The following is a 15,783-nucleotide window of genomic DNA, read 5'->3' as shown; positions in this document are numbered from 1 at the left end:
TGTTGTAGGGAGCTGTCCTAAGCATTGCAGGGTGTTGAGCAGCATCCCTGTTCTCTATCCACTGGATGCCAGTGGCACCCTACTCCCAGTTGTGAGACCCAAAAATGCCTCAAGGTATTACCAGATATCCCCTGGGAGGCAAAATGGCCCCAGTTGAAAGTCACTGTGCTGAGTGATTTATATACATTAAAGCATTTAATACTCAGCTGCCTACCAGCAATTATTTCCTACTCTGCACAATTGGAGCCTGAGCCACAGGGAAGTTAGAGGTTACACCCATTGTCCTCACCCTAGACGACAGCAAGGATGCAATATATCCCCAGAGCTGAGGTTTTACATTGCAGTGCCTCTTGTCACCCTGAGAGGTATGATAAGGTCTGCTTAGAAGCCCAGGTTGCATACCTGAACTGGGCAGTTTCTTTCTTTTTTTTGAGATGGAGTCTCACCCTGTTGCCCAGGCTACAATGCAATGGTGTAATCTCGGCTCACTGCAACCTCCGCCTCCTGGGTTCAAGGGATTCTCCTGCCTCAGCCTCCCGAGTAGCTGGGATTACAGGCACATGCCACCATGCCCAGCTAATTTTTTTATCTGTGGTAGAGACAGGGTTTTACCATGTTGGCCAGGCTGGTCTCGAACTCCTGACCTCGTGATCTGCCTGCCTCAGTCTCCCAAAGTGCTGGAACTGCAGGCGTGAGCCACTGCACCTAGCCAAACTGGGCAATTTCTATTGATGAGAAGGCTTCTGATTTGTTCCTTTGTTCATTTGTGCAGCAAATATTTTTTGAACTCTTATGATATGTCAGGCACTGTTTTAGATGCTGGATGGGATGCTGAAGTGAATCAAATGATACAAATCCCTGCCTTAAGGGGTTTGGAATGTACCAATAGATGGCATAACATTCCGAGTCCTCCGGATATGTGACAAGGCAGTGAGACCACATTATCAAACAGGTGATAGGTTATGGTGACATTTTGCTTTTCTTCCTATTATAATTACTATTTCTGTTGTTGTTGTTCTGTCAGTACCCATATCAGCTTAAGAGCTTTACTCCAGCCAAACTGTGAATTCCAGGACATTGCATTTCTGCTACTGAAAAAAAAACTGTGTGCTGCTTTGGTAGAATCAAAACAAAGCTCAGAATCAGAAAGCCTATGTATTTTTAACGCAATATTGCAAAATAGCTGCTCAGCGTTTTTTCAAATCCAATCAGTTAAATTTTGTCTCATTTTCTCTCCTTACCTGGATAAATGATGGGGTTTTGATGTTCTTGCGAGTCATTTAATAATAAAGGCTTGAATCTAGCCGATTTAAACTCTCTCTTAATGGGCTAGATTGATGCTGTGATTTTTTTTTTCAAAAAAAAAAAAAAGAATTTTGTTTCGTTTTAGGGTCCATGTGAATTCTTCCCACAAGAGCACACACATAAGTTTCTAACACTTATGGAAGTCTTTTGATAAATGGCACCATAAACATAGGCAATTTTCTACATCTTGTTCATAGGCTTTTGAAATTTACAAGGTTTCCTTTAACACAATTGTTTATGCCAGCTAACAGGCAGTTTTATGGTCTCTCTGTATTTATCATTAGGATAAAAAAGTACCCTCATCTTAGGTTCTTTATTCTCACAGGCACATAAATAATTCCAAATAACCAGCTATATCTTGGCCACTATTCGATTTGGTAGCTTTGGGGGAAATAGCTCCTATTTTGCTTACTATTAAACCACTTTCTACCATGCACATTTTCTTGAGTTTTGAAAGGCAAGGGCAAATTCTAAAATGTGTGATGTGAGTCTGACTGATGTATCCAGAAGTGTCAAAATGCAGTTTTGAAACAATCATGACGTGATTGAAATTCCTTGGAACCCTATGCACACCTTTATCTGAGAAGCTGGGGGAGGTGGGCACAGAGAAATGCTTTCACAGTGGCCGGCGGGTTTTCAGCTTCTATTTAAGACTGTCACAGCTGACAAACTTATAGAATTGTTAAAAATTGAATTACATTTCCATTATACAAGAGCAATCAGTTGAATAGTTTGTCATCCTCTTAGACAATAAGATCAAGCCAGTTTGTCCTCCAAAAGACTGGAATTAACCTGTTTTGACAGTTTTTAATAGTTATTTTAAAAATAAATTTTGGCCCCTACTGTAGTTACATCTAACTACTTCCAACATGGTACAAAATATGAAAAGATACATTTGTTGTTGCAGGAGAAATATTACATTATTTATTAGGTATCTAAAAATTCTCTTATGTGCTGTTATTGGTGTCATATAGCTCACATGCCACTATATTAAGACTGTTTCAGCTGTATATTGTAGTAACAGAAAAATGAAAGGAAAAAATAAGATTAAGTTAACTTCTCTTTTATGTTTAAAAAACTAAGTCTAGAGATGGAAGTTCAGGGCTAATATGATGGTACCACAAAGGCATTGGAGACCCTGGCTGCTTCTAGCCATTTGTTCTCCATCCTTAGAATGTGTGATCATTGGCCCATGGCCCAGAATGGTTGCTGGAGTGCCAAGCGTCACAGCCAGGTTCCAGGCAGCACGAGGGAGGAAGAAGAGAAGTTTCTGCCCACAGTCTTTTAAGGAGACTTTGTGGGCGTCTCACACAATATTTCTACTTACATCTTTTTAAAAAATTTATTTAACTTTTATTTTAAATTCAGGGTACATGTGCAGCTTTGTTATACAGGTAAACTTGTGTCTGGGGGTTTGTTGTACAAATTACTTTGTCACCCAGGTGTGAAGCCTAGTACGCATTAGTTATTTTTCCTGATCTTCTCCATCCTCTCACCTTCCACCCTTTGATAGGACCTAGTGTATGTTGTTCCCAACTATGTTTGTGTGTACTCATCATTTAGCTTCCACAGATAAGTGAGAACACATGGTACTTGGTTTTCTGTTCCTGTGTTAGTTCACTAAGGATAGTGGCCTGCAGAGTGGCCTGCAGCTCCATTCGTGTTCTTACAAAGGATATGATGTCATTCTTTTTATGGCTGCATAGTATTCCGTAATGTACATGTACCACATTTCCTTTATCCAGTCAATCGTTGATGGGCATTTAGGTTGATTCCATGTCTTTGCTATTGTGAATAGTGCTACAGTGAACATATATGTGTATGTGTCTTTATAACAAAATGATTTATATTCCTCTGGGTATATACCCAGTAATGAGATTACTGGGTTAAATGGTAGTTCTGTTTTTAGATCTTTGAGGAATCTCTACACTATCTTCCGCAATGGCTGAACTAGCTTACACTCTCACCAAGTGTATAAGTATTCCCTTTTCTCTGCAACCTCACCAGCATCTGTTATTTTTTGACTTTTTAATAGTAGCCATTCTGACTGGTATGAGATGCTATCTCATTGTGGTTGTGATTTGTATTTCTCTAATGATCGGTGAATTTGAGCTTTTTTTCATATGCTTGTTGGCTGCATGTACGTCATCTTCTGTTTTTTTTTTTTGAGACACAGTCTTGCCCTGTCGCCCAGGCTGGAGTGCAGTGGTGCAACCTGCAACCTCTGCCTTCCGGGTTCAAGAGATTCTCCTGCCTCAGCCTCCCAACTAAGTAGCTGGGACTACTGGCACCTGCCATCATGCCTGGGTAATTTTTGTATTTTTAGTAGAGACGGGGTTTCACCTTGTTGGCCAGGCTGGTCTTGATCTCCTGACTTGATGATCCACCTGCCTTGGCCTCCCAAAGTCCTGGAATTACAGGCGTGAGCCACCATGCCCGGCCCTACATGTATGTCTTCTTTTGAAAAGTGTGTGTTCATATCCTTTCTCCACTTATAATGGGATTTTTTTTCTTGTAAATTTGTTTAAGTTCCTTATAGATGCTAGATATTAGACCTTTGTCAGATGCACAGTTTGCAAAAATTTTCTCCTATTCTGTAGGTTGTTTACTGTTGATAGTTTTTATTTTTTTTGGCTGTGCAGAAGCTCTTTAGTTGGATTAGATCCCGTTTGTCAATTTTTGCTTGTGTTGCAATTGCTTTTGGCATCTTTGTCATGAAATCTTTACTTGTTCCTAAGTCCAGAATGGCATTGCCTAGATTGTCTTCTAGGGTTTTTGTAGTTTTGGGTTTTACATTTAAGTCTTTAATCCATCTCCAGTTTGTTTTTGTATATGGTGGAAGGAAGGGGTCCAGTTTCAATCTTCTGCATATGGCTAGCCAGTTATCCCAGCAGCATTTATTGAATAGGGAATCCTTCCCCCATTGCTTTTTTTGGTCAGGTTTGTCAAAAATAAGATAATTGTAGGTATGCAGCATTATTTCTGGGTTCTCTATTCTGTTCCATTGGTCTCTGTGCCTCTTTTTGTACCAGTAGCATGCTGTTTTGGTTATTGTAGCCCTATAGGAAATATCTAGAAAATCCCATAATCTCAGCCCAAAAGCTTCTTAAGCTGATAAACAACTTCAGCAAAGTCTCAGGATACAAAATCAGTGTGCAAAAATCACTCACATTTCTACACACCAACAACAGTGAAGCAGAGAGCCAAATTAGGAATGCAATTTCATTCACAATTGCCAGAAAGGAAAAAAAAATACCTAGGAATACAGCTAACCAGGGAAGTAAAATATTTCTATAAGGAGAACTACAAAATACTGCTCAAAGAAATCAGAGATGACGCAAACAAATGGAAAAACATTCCATGCTCATGGATAGGAAGAATCAATTTTGTTAAAATGGCCATACTGCCCAAAGCAATTTATAGATTAAATGCTGCTCCTGTTAAACTACCATTGACATTCTTCACAGAACTAGAAAAAAATTTTTTAAAATTCATATGGAACCAAAAAAGAGCCCAAATAGCCGCTGCAATCCTCAGCAAAAAGAACACAGCTATTGGGATCTATTTACCTCTTACTGGCCAAAACTTAATTACCTGGTCATGCCTAGTGGCAAGGGAGGTTGGGAAGTCCAATCTTCTGGTTTGAAGGCAATGTACCCAGTTGAAAACCAGGATTCTGTCATTGAGAAAGGTGAAAAAATAGTAGTGTTTGCCACCTGCTTATTCCACTAGGCCAAAGAAACAGACTTGCCAAGTAAATGTTGCTGTGTCTCTCTTCTGGTTTCAAACAGCTACTCTCAGGGTAACTGTGTCTTCTTTGAATAAATGTGGATTCTCTTCTCTCTTTCCCTTTCTATTATCCCTGAGTGGTATCTGGTTGAGGAGCAGGCTAACCATCTCACCGGACAGCTGGGTGGTGGGAGACCCTCTGTGCCTGGACTGGTGTCTGCTGTGGTGTGGCTTTGAGATGGGCTGGGCTGTCATTCTGGTGAATGCAGTTTTGCACCTGTCCCCTGCTGCTGGTGATTGCAGACTTGGCCACACCTCTGTTCGTGAGATCTCTCCCGTCCTCCGAGAACTTCCACCACCGCCTCCTGGGTCCCTTAGGAATGTCTCATCTAAGCACATGCAGGTAGAGGGAATTGGAGGCCGGACCCGAGGCCAAGACCTTTACCTGGGACTGTCCCCTTCCCATACTTCTCTCAAAGGGGTGAAGGGTCCCCCCAGGTGATCTAGGGGGAAGCAGGGTGCCAGCCCCAAAGTTTCTGCCATTTCCTTCTCTCAAGGGTCAACCCTAAGGGCAGAGGAAGGAGCGAATTGAGGGCTCTGGGCTGTTTAAGTCTCTGTCTTGCTTTCTCTCTTTTAGCTGCTGCTTCTGGTGTCCTGATGTCTCCCTGCTCTGTGGACTTCATTGTTATGGGGGAAATTGCCTTTTCCTTTCCCAGTAAGCATCATGGCTTAGCCTTAGTGGTGAAAGGGCTGAAGGGAAAATAAAAAGAAAAAAAAATCACAAGGAAAAATACTAAAATATCCTTTTGACACATGCAAAAGCTGCTTATTTCCTGCAATATAGAAGAAACGTGTGTGTGTGTGTGTGTGTGTGTGTGTGTGCGTATTTTATTGGAGACGCAGTAAAAATCAGCTTTCATTCTACCTGGTCCAGTTATCAAGAACATCAAATTAACAAGAAACCTAGTTAAAAGTTGTTGTTGTTATTGTTTTTAACAATACTATTAACACATGGCAAGATTAGAATGTGTACTATTTTAAAAAGTACTAAGTTATTTGGATTTTTTTTATTGTACTTTAAGTTTTAGGGTACATGTGCACCATGTGCAGGTTTGTAACATATGTTCCATGTGCCATGTTGGTGTGCTGCACCCATTAACTCGTCATTTAGCATTAGGTGTATCTCCTAATGCTGTCCCTCCCCCTCCCCCCACCCCACAACAGTCCCTGGAGTGTGATGTTCCCCTTCCTGTGTCCATGTGTTCCCATTGTTCAATTCCCACCTGTGAGTGAGAACATGCGGTGTTTGGTTTTTTGTCCTTGCGATAGTTTACTGAGAATGATGATTTCCAGTTTCATCCATGTCCTTACAAAGGACATGAACTCATCATTTTTTATGGCTGCATAGTATTCCATGGCATCTATGTGCCACATTTTCTTAATCCAGTCTATCATTGTTGGACATTTGGGTTGGTTCCAAGTCTTTGCTATTGTGAATAGTGCCGCAATAAACATACGTGTGCATGTGTCTTTATAGCAACACGATTTATAGTCCTTTGGGGATATACCCAGTAATGGGATGGCTGGGTCAAATGGTATTTCTAGTTCTAGATCCCTGAGGAATCGCCATACTGACTTCCACAATGGTTGAACTAGTTTACAGTCCCACCAACAGTGTAAAAGTGTTCCTATTTCTCCACATCCTCTCCAGCACCTGTTGTTTCCTGACTTTTTAATGATGGCCATTCTAACTGGTGTGAGATGGTATCTCATTGTGGTTTTGATTTGCATTTCTCTGATGGCCAGTGATGATGAGCATTTTTGCATGTGTTTTTTGGCTGCATAAATATCTTCTTCTGAGAAGTGTCTGTTCGTGTCCTTCGCCCACTTTTCGACGGGGTTGTTTTTTTCTTGTAAATTAGTTTGAGTTCATTGTAGATTCTGGATATTAGCCCTTTGTCAGGTGAGTAGGTTGTGAAAATTTTCTCCCATTCTGTAGGTTGCCTGTTCACTCTGATGGTAGTTTCTTTTGCTGTGCAGAAGCTCTTTAGTTTAATTAGATCCCATTTGTCAATTTTGGCTTTTGTTACCATTGCTTTTGGTGTTTGCCCATGCCTATGTCCTGAATGGTAATGCCTAGGTTTTCTTCTAGGGTTTTTATGGTTTTAGGTCTAACATTAAAGTCTTTAATCCATCTTGAATTAATTTTTGTATAAGGTGTAAGGAAGGGATCCAGTTTCAGCTTTCTACATATGGCTAGTCAGTTTTCCCAGCACCATTTATTAAATAGGGAATCCTTTCCCAATTGCTTGTTTTTGTCTGGTTTGTCAAAGATCAGATAGTTGTAGATATGCGGCGTTATTTCTGAGGGCTCTGTTCTGTTCCATTGATCTATATCTCTGTTTTGGTACCACTACCATGCTGTTTTGGTTACTGTAGCCTTGTAGTATAGTTTGAAGTCAGGTAGTGTGATGCCTCTATCTTTGTTCTTTTGGGTTAGGATTGACTTGGCGATGCGGGCTCTTTTTTGGATTTTAAAAGTATTATATTTTACAATAGTTGAAAAATTTTCTCTCTCTGTTACATCAATAATATTGTCAAAGTAATGGATAAAACCATAACTTACACATGAAAGTCATATACTAGATCTGATACTATTTAGTTTATTATCGAAATTGGAAGGATTCATTGAGCAGCATAGAAATTTGTTTACATGTTACTTTGGGATGCTAGGTATTTGTGGAACTAAAATGAATCAGGCACTTTTGTACTTTGTTTTTAAATCTGTGACTTTTTCAAATTTAATTCATAATAAATTGATGTAATTTCATGCTTAGGAACATAAAAAAGTATTGTATTTTACTATTATTAGTGTTTCCAGTTCCTGGCATGTGTTTATTGAATGAATAAATGAATGAACTACATATATACTTGAAATCAAGAATGCAGAAGGAAAAAAGGAAAGAACTCACAAATCTCTAGATGAGTCCCTTTTTTTTCTTTTTAACTTCAGATATCCTTCCCCCTTTGGCATTTTGATGACCTTAATTCAAACTCAGACGCCCCTCAGCACATTTTTTATCCTGCTCAGAGGCGATAGAAATTTACACTGTCTGTCATTGACAGTAATTGTGTTAGGGAGCATCATCGATACCCTCCTCCCTCCAGCCCCCTGCTCTGGAGCTCGTGCTTCCTGCCACGTCTCAGCTTCTGTCTGTGGAAATGCATGGTGTCCACATTAAGAACGTGTTTTATTCTGTCTCTTTTACCCAGCGACACTCAGAAAGGAGGGTAGTTACAGAGCTGAGAGGGGAGCACCACTTTTTCTAAAGCAATAAACATTTTCTTTATCTTTTTCTTCTTTCACGTTGGTGGCTATTAATTGTAAAATTTTGTGATATTTGGAGCAGTAAAAAGAGCAATGAAATTGTTCCTGTGAATTGTGGGACTTTGGGTCTGTGGCATATATTTGTTTAGATATTTATTATTTTAAAAATAGATATGCTTCAAAGATCTAATAATTTTTCTTGAAAGACCCAGGGTAGCTGCTGTTTTTAATAATTTAAGTGGCCCAATATTAATCTAAAGATTAATAAAGTTCTGCTGGTTTCCTGGGGCTATACAAGGTGCTATGACTTTTGGTCATACTTACCTCATTTTTTTTTCCAGAAAAGAAAATGCCTTATGATTTCATAAGGACTTTACTGAACTGTGACTGGAAGTTTGGGGCTTTGTAATTCATCCATCTAAGAGAAATGGACATCTTTGCATTACTGGTGTAATATTTGCTGGGTGTTTTATTTGTGGCAAACATTTGCTTTGGAGGGAGAAGGCAGGTTTTCAATTCATTCTGTAAGCTATCAGATGGTTCCTTTGGATGGGTCAACATGGCTCCTTTGAGGAATTTAAACCTAAGTCTTAAACTTGAGGGGAAATGAGCCTGAGTGGCTGGCACCCCTATGGTACACAGGAGGCTATTTGCCTTACTCATACTTTGGAGACAAAACCTACCTTCAACCCCATCACTGGTCCCCTGTGAGTTGAGCTAAATGTTTATGTTTATTTTTTTTCTTATGGCCAAACTATATGTTTTTAAAAAATCAAATAGTACAGAAATGTAAAAAAGTGAAAATCTGGGTAAATCACCTTTAGAAATAAATTATTACTTGGTGCATATCACATTACATGGACTTTAAAAGACTTGGAAAACTCAGAATGTCTGGAAACCATATGGTTTAGGAAATGGGGCAAAGCAGAGTAGGTGTGGTCACTCCATAGATCAATGATCCGAAATCCTGACTGTCTGTCCAAGGGATAGATTTCACCAGTTTCTGGTGAGATGAGAAAATAAGAATCATGCATTCTCTCCTTCCTACTTTTGTGGTCTTAAAAGATCATTTTTGAAATGATAATAGATGTTAGTGTTATTAAGTCCTTCCTTGGAGTTGGAGATTAGGTTGTTATTCAAAGTATTTGTTGTCCATCTGCAGAGGAGAACCACATATCCTTTCCTACTCCGTCCCCCAAGATATGAGGGTTGGCCATGATACTTGCTTTGGCTATTTCATTGGTCAAATGTACCCTTTCCTAGCAGAATCTTTAACAGACAGTATATATCTAGAGAGAAACATTCTCTAGTATCTCTCTTCGTTCTTCCACAGGGTATTGCCTGTTCCATCTGCCTGGATCTTGGACTGAGGATGACGAGGAGCAGAGTGGCAGCCAACTCATAATAGGTATGTTGCATAGCGGGGAAATAAAATTTTGTTGTTGCAAGCCATTGAGATTTGGGGTTGCTTGTTAGTGCATCGTGACTTAGCCTAAGCAAACCAATATGCTTGGCAAATTTAAATATGGGCAACCCTGTAGGGCCTTATCAGGTTATTACAATTTTATAAGTCTACAAATTCGGGCATTTGCGGCTTATCACTGTATGTAAAAATGAAATGGTAGGTGACAATGCTGAGTATTACTCTAGGCCTATGCTGTCTAGTACAGTCGCCACTAGCCACACATGTCTACTGAGCACTTGAAATGTGGCTAGTCAGAATGAAGATGTGATATAAATGCCAAATACACACCAGTTTTTGAAGACTTAATACAAAGGAATGTGTAAAATATCTCAATTTTTATATTGATTACATGTTGAAATGATAATGTTTTGAATCTATCGGGTCAAAATCAGAAAGAGTGGTAGCTTTAATTTCACTTGTTTCTTTTTCCAATGTGGCTACTAAAATGTTTAAATTACATATGTGGGTCATAATAGATGTTTACTGCACAGCTCTGCTCTAGGCTATCACATCAAACAGAGTTTGGTTTCTTTCTTCATTCTGCCAGTGTCTCCCTGTGACCTTGCAGAAGTTGCTTCATATCTCACATTCCTCATCTGTGAGACAGAACAATACTTGCCTCCTGGGATATTATAAGGACTAACTCAGATCATAAGTATGTTGTACCACCCATGGTAAATGCCCTTCTTTTCTCAAATCACATAATGATGTGTTTTTTTGGAGGCTTCCTTTTGAATTAAAATTGGTTCATGATTTCTGTCAGGAAGGGCCAGTTCATTTAATAAATTTCAAATGCCTCTGGATTTAGGGAACTCGGAGTTATGTGTGAGATGAACTGGTTGGGCCAGAGTCTTGCTTTGAATAACATAAGAGGGAGCTTCTCATTCCACTTGTATGCTTTGGCTTCTCTGGAAGGTAGAAAATTGTTTTGGATTACTCTTCATCCTGATTTCATTATTTGCATCTTTAGAAAATGCAAATGACCCATGCACTCTAATGGATTATATTGGGATGTTCATCTTGAAATCGTTCATCTTTATTGATTCTTTTGACACAACACAATTGAGTGCATGAAAAGCAACTTCCTTGTGGACTGCAAGCTAATTTCCTTTATGAGTCCACACCAAGATGCCAGGTTAGTTTATTTTTCCTGATGACTGATCCATGAGACAAGTTGAGCCATTTGAAAAATGTCTTATTGAGTTAAAACGTTTCCATGTAAATACTTCACCTTACTTTAAGCATTTAAATGAATATATTTGTTTTATAAATATTTGGGATCCTTTGGAGAGCTCTTGGCATATGTGTATAGCAGTTGGCAAAGTTTTAAAGCATCATTAATATCATAAACTGGTTGATCAAAGAGCTTCAACTTGTGGTGAGTTGCTTGATGCTGTGAGTAGCAAATTGTAAAGCTGTGAGCCCTATAAGTTCTACAACACAAGTGTCAGAAGTGATATGGTTTGGCTTTGTCCCCACCCAAATATCATCTTGAATTGTAATTCCCACAATCCCCATGTGTCAAGGGCAGGAGCAGGTGGAGGTAATTGGATCATGTGGGTAGGCTCCCCCATGCTGTTCTCATGATAGTGAATGAGATCTGAGAGTGTCATGAGATCTGATGGTTTTATAAGCATCTGGCATATGCTTGCACTTCTCCTTCCTGCTGCCTTGCAAAGAAGGTAGGTACCTTGCTTCCCCTTTACCTTCCACCATGATTGTAAGTTTCCTGAGGCCTCTCTAGCCTCAGGTGTAACTTAAAAATAACCTCTTTTCTTCATAAATTACCCAGTCTCAGGCAGTTCTTTACAAAAGTATGAAAACATGCTAATAAAGTTTGTTTCTCTCCTGTCTAAACAAAGCACTGAGATAGGCAATTCAGGCTGCAAATGTGGCCCCGTAAATCCCCAAGGACTCAGCTTTTTCTTCTATCCTGCTGCTCTGGAGTTCTCAGTCTCATAGTTCCAAATGGCTGCTTGAATTCCTGCCATCATGACCTCATGCCTGTTAACAGAAAAGAAGGCAGAAGAAGGGTCTGTCCACAGCCTTTTAAGAAGACTTTCTGGAAGCTGCATATAACACTTCTGCTTACACGTGACTAGCCAGCACTTAAGTCATATGGCTACATAAAGCTCCCAGAGAGACTGGGTCACATCCTCTTTATCCTGAGCAGACATGTCTCTGCTAAAAGTTGGAGGCTATATTAATAAGGAAGAAGGAGAGGGCAGATATTGAAGTAAAGAACTAGTAGTTTCTTGTCATCTTTTATCTATAATTTTTAGGGAGTTTTCTGGGTCTCATTTTATAATACTTGATTAGGTCTTGACCCCAGCCAAATGAGGGAGTTGTATTATCTCTGTTTTTCAGATAAGAAACTGAATGTCAAGAAGCTTGCCTTTCTACTAAATCAAGGTCATAATAATAATTATTACTCTGAACATTTTATGTGCATTACCACCATTGATTTTGGTCCTGGTCCCTCCAAATCCCAGTGACTTTGCTCTATTATGCCCCAGTTTTATATCCAAGGAAGTGTTGGATAACATGCCCAAGGTCACAGGCTACTAAATACAAGAATAACTAGTAAGTAGAACCCAGTAATCTGATCCTAAACTCCTGCACCAGAAACTGTCAAATTTTTTCAAGCCATTTTTAGTTTTCTACTGCTGCAATAACAAATTGCCACATATTTGGAGGATTGAAACTATACCTATTTATTATCTAAAAGTTCTGTAGGCCAGAAGTCCTGTGGGCCAGGCTGTTTTCTTGGTTCAAGCTCTCACCAGTCTGAAATCACTGGGTCCACAATCCAGAAAAATTTCCCTATTTCCAGATTAGCTAATTAGTAACCTTAATTCTATCTGCAAAGTCCCTTTTGCCATGTAATGTAACATATTCACAGGTTTAGGGGATTAGGGTGTGGAGATCTTTGGTGAGGGGCCTGGGGACTGGTATTCAACCTATCATAGACTGCAATCCATAGTAAGACATATCTTTTACGTTGCAACCTGATACACACATGTAATATAAGGGCTGAAATGAGCTTCGCCAAACAATACCTATTCTATTTTATTCCTTCATTTTTAAGAAGTGGTGGTCATGACCCAGCAAATTGATTTCATGACTCACAGCTTGAAAAAACACTGCAAAACCTTCTCCTATTTCTGCTGCTATTACCTCAATTTGGCCATCTTCCTCTCTTTTCTGGATTATTATGAGGTGGTAGCCTCCCAAGTGCTATTCATGCTTCTTGGCTCTCTCCTTTCCAGGCCCCCTTTAATACAACCCACCAGCCCTCCTTACTATGCATATGCTGCCTCTTACTAGATATCTGCATTCACCATGGCTTCTGAGCTAAGAACCCTGATGGGTATTTCAAAGAGTATCCCTGAATGAGATGATCCCCATTTTCATAACCAAGGCCTTGAGAAGGACTATAACTTCAAAGATGGCACATGGGTTTAACATTGATCTATTGGTAGCATCTGACGCTCTGGAGTGCTGTGAAAAGCACTGTGAAATCTCAGAAAGGACAGGCGGAGGACACTAGTATCAATTAGAGATGTCTGCTGTGGACACAAGAGGAGAGAGAGAGAGAGATGGCACAATGGCCAGACATTTGCCATCTTGGGGTTAGTGGATGTCCGTCACAACTGCCCTTACAATTAGCAGGGGGACTTCCCTGAAAGGACAAAACCAAAATAAAAGCAGAGGAAAATTAAGCAGGAATGGATTTGAATTTTAAGAAGAAAAGAGTTTTGTGTGGAGAACAACATAAATAAGATAGAGCAACTTGTAGGAGCCTGGGAAAAAATAATGATTTTTGTCATTTGGGAGTATAGCACTGGGAAAGATACAAATCGCTTTTCTGGGCTAAAAGAATTCTTAGCTCATTAAAACCTATTGCTGCTTTTACAACCATCCTCAGCATCATAAAACTCTGCTTTATCATTTCGAGAGCTCTTTCCTTTTTTGTTGCTCATTTTTCTGTTTCCCCATACCAGAGGCCAGAAGACCAAATACCTACAGGGAAGACATTTGATGGCAATGTGGTGGCCTGGTTCAGAGCTCTGCTTTGGAGTCAGGCTGCCTGGGTTTAAATTCCAGCTCTGCCATTTACAATGAGGTTGATTTTTGAGCAAGTTGCTCAAAAATGGAAGGACAAAAATAGACCTCTTGGGGCCTCCATTTGTCATTGTATGCTGTTGACAATGTCGGTGCTGAGAAACTGGGGGGCATTTGCCATTTGATGGCCTGTGGCTAATGCCTCATCCCTGTGGAATGTTTTGGAGGAATGAGCCAGATAAACTGTGAGGAACATGAGGCGTGTTGTCAGTAAGAAGTGGCAGTCATTATTGCTGAGTCAGAATTGATGGCTCTTGTTCGTACCATGGCTTAGCCATGTTTGAGTTATTTGTTTACTTGTTTCTTTCCTCCATCAAAGAAGACCAAATGCTGTCTTCATCTTCTGTCCCTCTCAGTATCCAACAGAATGGGCTGAATTTCATCACATTCTATATGTCCAGCCTTGCTCCCATAGTCTCCTCCACCGAAATGGCCAGATGGGTCTTTATAACACCTTTCACATCAGATCATGTTGTCCCCTGGTCAAGCCTCCAATAGGGTGGCCTTCAGCACCCTATGTGATTTGCTGTCCCCACATGCACCCCTCTGACCTTGCCACCTACCATGTCCTATTCTACTCTGGCATATCGGCCTCCTTGCGGGTCCTTGGATATGACAAATATTCTCCCCCCTTAGTCTTTGCACTAGCTGTTCCCACCTTCTAGAATACTCTCCCTGTGGCTATCTTCATGGCTTGTGTTTTCACTTTATTCAGGGCTTTGTTCAAATATCACCATCTTGGGAAGGCCTCTCCTAACCACCTTTTCTAAATTAGAACCACTCCATCACTCTGTCTTCTTGCTCTTTGCCATTCTTTGAAGAATTTTTTGTATCCTGATGTGTTGAATTTTTGTTTGGTTATTAGTTTTTTTTTTAAATTTCCAACTTTTATTTTCAGTTCTGGGGTATGTGTGCAGCATGTGCAGGTTTGTTACATAGGTAAATGTGTGCCACTGTAGTTTGCTGCACAGATCATCCCATCACCCAGGTATTAAGCCCAGAACCCATTAGCTGTTCTTCCTGATGCTCTCCCTCCTCCAGCCCTCAACCCTGTGACAGGCCCCAGTATGTGTTGTTTCCCCCTTTATTTATTTATTGATTTTTAAATCTGCCTTCACCCATCTAGGACTTGTTTGATTTTGTTCACAGCTATATCTGCAGTGCATGGAATTCTGCCCAGCACACAGTAGGCCCTCAATAATATTTATTGAATAAATGGATACATAAAAGTTTATGCAACAGATTTTGTGAACCTACTCTGTGCCAGCCCTGTATCATGTTCCAGTATATACAAATTGAACAAGACTGGACATGGTCCCTGCCATCTTGAATTTTGTGATTGATTAAAAGATCAATTACAAAAGCTTGTACTGACACAAACACATAAATTCCTGCATGTGTGAAGAGTATTATGATAATGGAATTTGAGAGGGTTCTGGGACATATTGCAACAGTCCTATCTAACCTAGGGCCTCCCAGAGAAAGGGCTATTTAACCTATAACTAGAAGGACTGTGGGACTTGAGTTGGATGAAAAGGTGTATTGGGAGTGAGGAGGTGTTTCAGGCTGAACTGAAAATGTAATCACTGAAAACTTCTATGACTGGATTTATGACACTCTAGAAGCTATTTTACAAGTTGTAGTAGAGACACATTGGGGACTCCAGCATTTCTATATAGCAGAGATTTGGGAGCAACAATTTGCTTGAAAGAGAAAATTGCTTTGAAGTAGTATTTGCATAAGAAGAACAATTTGTACTTGGATCTAATTTTTGTTTATAGCAGGGGTTTAGGGTCTGAAGAGGTTAAGGACCAAAGCTTACCCCTGGCCA

Source organism: Nomascus leucogenys, chromosome 21 (assembly GCF_006542625.1).
Source record: "Nomascus leucogenys isolate Asia chromosome 21, Asia_NLE_v1, whole genome shotgun sequence".
NCBI lineage: Eukaryota > Metazoa > Chordata > Mammalia > Primates > Hylobatidae > Nomascus > Nomascus leucogenys.
Note: the sequence above shows the minus strand (reverse complement) of the source record.